This window comes from Mus musculus, chromosome 18 (assembly GCF_000001635.26).
Source record: "Mus musculus strain C57BL/6J chromosome 18, GRCm38.p6 C57BL/6J".
NCBI classification, from domain to species: Eukaryota; Metazoa; Chordata; class Mammalia; order Rodentia; family Muridae; genus Mus; species Mus musculus.
The window spans coordinates 9590532-9594160 of record NC_000084.6 but is presented as its reverse complement, the minus strand read 5'-3'; the positions used below and the strand labels follow the sequence as shown (position 1 = coordinate 9594160).

Below are 3629 nucleotides of genomic sequence, written 5' to 3'. Positions count from 1 at the left end.
TTACAAATTTTTAATCATAACCAATAACTTATGAGCCACTAATCTATAACCAAGACATATAAAACATATTTATACTTTTGAAACTATTTAGAAACAAAAATGAAATGGCCATATACATTTGCCCATTTAAACCAAACAAAATTCTTAATTTTTCTAGCTGTAATTTCAAGAGAGGAGCACCTTGTCACCTGATGAATCCAATAATCACAAGCACTGAGATTTTTGTAGGAAAAGCAGCCATCTGTTCCCTTACCATAGAACTTGAGAAGCTGCTCGTCCCTATAAGAGCAGCGTTTATAATCAGCGCCTAGCAGGGCTTCTCCAGCCACACTAGATTCCTAACTACAGATGCAGGGCTCTAAAGACCAATCAATACTGTTTATTTTATTTTATTACCAAATTACCCCCAGATAGTCGGAGAGTACTACTTTTCTTAAAACCCATTCTCTCACATCTCAGGTGTAAACTATCTCTAGTCAGGATATAAAGCACCTATGAGAATTACCTTTGCTTTTGTTTTTTTTTAGATTTTCACATAGCTCTAAACACATACACAAAAACACACAAAACAGAAACCAACAGATCCAGACACACTCGACCCTTTCTTGTCCTCCACAAGCAGGCAAAAGAATTAGACGATGTTGGAGGGGGAAGCTTCCGCTTCAACAGAACTCGGTCCCTCTGACCGATCTCCGGAGACAGCCAGGCGTCCCTGACTCTCCCTACCTCCCAGGGCGTCCCCCAGGGCCACAGCCTGTGGTCCTCTTAGCACGTCTGCCGACCACAATCCTCCGGTCCTTACGGCCCAAGAGGACAGCTGCAAATACAGACGCGCGCATTTCAGAAAACCCCATCACCCCATCGTCTACAAACACCATCGTCCACTTCTACCTAGACGACCAAAACCAGAGAAGCACACTTGTTCCTCACTCTGCCAGGTGTAAAACCAAGGCACAAGGTGGGACTCGAACCCACGATCTCGTAACCCTGAAACCAAGACACAAATTCAATAAACTCAGATGGATCTAAACTCAGACTTTGCCGTGTTTCACAAACAGGACAAGATACAAACAACCCAACACAACAAGCACATGTTCCAATGTTCGTTTCAGAAAACAGACACTCAGAACAGAGACACCGGCTGGCACGCACACAAGAGGGGATCCCCATACCTCCAAGTCGGTTCTCGGGTGTGAGGGGTGGTCGCGTTTCCCGGCCAACGCACCAAATGAAAGACCCACAACGTGAGGACTCCCCCACGTTCTGACTCAGGAGAGGCGACACCCCAAAATCACCAACGAGAAAACGGTCTTGTTGCAAATTGCAAGAGGATTTTTATTCAAGAGCGCTCTCGGGCCCACGGTCATACACCACGCAGGGGTAGAGGACTGTGGCGCCCCGAGTAGCTGGGTAAGGGGGTATTTAAAGGAAGAAACCGAAACTCAAGGAAGTGGGGAGGGCTTTGTTGGAAGATACCAAAGATACCAGTTAAGAGTCACAAGGAAGTGTAAAGTTACAAGAGTCACAAGGAATACCTGGTAATTGTTAACTCTCAAGACAGCTTCTAAGAGCCCCTAACAATAGCACATTTGCATTGCAGGTTCTGGTAATGGCCAGGGTGACTTTCTTTGAATGAGCACTCTTTGAACCCAGGAAGCGGGTGGGTAGAGGAATGTCGCTATCTCTTTTATGATTAGCATACCTTTACAAAGGCCACATTCCCAAGCCTGGGCCTAAAGGCCTAGAATTCTGTTTTTACGTTGTTATACTTTCAAAACACGTGGCATATGCGAGCCAAAAAAAGTGGGCCTCCTAAGATACTTTTAGCTGAGATAATATTTAATGTGATTCTTATCCTAGATTAAGATTTAAAGCAATGTCTCTCTAATGAAGCATTAAAGCTTTCACTGTCATGCATTCATAGGTATAAATTGGCAGCCAAATCTCACAATGTGGTAGTGAAGTTTTAATGTTGATTCTTAAGGTGATAAATTGTTTTGAAATTGTGTTTTGCTTTCCCAAGATTGTAGTTACAATCTAATATTACAAAGAAACTTAGTAGTTCTAAAATTCTGTCCTCATTACAGGAGGGCCAAAATGCTTGGGTTGGAAAAAAATTTTTTTTATGTTCGAGTTAATGCAAGTTCAGAGCAGTCTGGGGGAAGCTGGCATGAAATCTCCTTTGTTTTGCAAACTGTGACTAGGGAAGTTCTGAAAAACCTCTCCCCTCCCTGCCTTCAGGAGAGAATTCCTTTTAGCTGTAAGAGTACCTTTGCAGATGTTGCTCTAAATAAAGTTTAAATTCTAAGTTTATAAAAAAGGTCAATCGGACTGTAGAATTTATCAGGGCATTACAATCTGACTTGCCTACTTTATATAAAGTTATTATAGTTTTAAAAGTTTGGTTTTTTGTTTTTTTTTTTTTTCCTTTACATTCTGGTATTTATAAAGATGTTTTGCTTCTAGTGAGCTGTAATCAAGAAGCTAAGAGTTTGAATCTTTCAGTGTATATTGTTTCCTAAGTGGAAAGTATTTTATTAGCTATTGCCGCTCAAGGGCAAGGCCGAGGTGGCATTCACCTCATAGCACAATTTCAGCATTCTATTAAGCCCCTGTGGTGCTAACAAAAATTATAAGATAAAGTCATATAGTTTGGGATAACTATAACAAGAATTGTGTCTTAAAAACCTGACAAGAGAGCGGTGGGCCGCCAGGGCAATAGTGCCGTGCCATGCTTCTCGGCCTTGTTCCTCAAGCCACAATGCCTCAGTTCCAGACCTGGGAGGAGTTCAGCCAGGCAGCTGAGAAGCTCTACCTGGCAGACCCCATGAAGGTACATGTGGTTCTCAAATACAGGCATGTTGATGGGAATTTGTGTATCAAAGTAATGGATGATCTAGTTTGTTTGGTGCTCAGAACAGACCAAGCGCAAGACGTAAAGAAGATTGAGAAATTCCACAGTCAGTTAATGTGACTTATGGTGGCCAAGGAATCCCGCAATATCACTATGGAAACAGAATGAATGGTTTGAAATGAGGATGACTGTTATGTTGTTGGGAAGTAATCAGCTTTTGAAACGGAGAGTGTTGGGAAGGAACTACTTATGTAACGGAGCTGTCAAAAGCTGAGAGACCAGCCTGTGTGCTAAAGTTTGCTTTAGAGAGTAGGAATGTCAGGGTTTCCAGTTAGAAAACCTTTATTTTTGGAAACAGAATAAAAATAGCTTAGGAAAAAAAAACCTGACAAAATGTCTGTTCCTTGTTCCAAACAGCAATTGATTTGGTTATTACAGAATATTAATAATTGATCTCTTGCATACCATCATTTTAAATAAAATTGACAATCAATATCCCAAAGATAAGCTAAAAATTGTTTTTATGCATGTTTCTGTATTTTCTATAAATTCATGCATGCATGCATCCTAATTATTGTGTTAAAAAAAAAAAACTCCTCTATGGGAAGTAAGTAGATGTGAATTAGATCACATGCTTATTCTTTGAGTTTCCTCCTGTTTCAGCACAGATAATGTAGTTGTGTGCTGTGGATGGTGTTTTAAAATGCTGAACAATCAAACCTTAATTTGTATATTAATAGTCAATATTATATCTCAGAGCTCACAATTGCTTAAG

The 3629-nt window shown here is 40.6% G+C and overlaps 1 pseudogene; it reads left to right on the top strand.

Moving 5' to 3' along the window:
• Positions 1 to 2727: 2727 nt before the first annotated feature.
• Positions 2728 to 3103, top strand: Gm46616 (annotated as a pseudogene).
• The last annotated feature ends 526 nt before the right edge of the window (positions 3104 to 3629 follow it).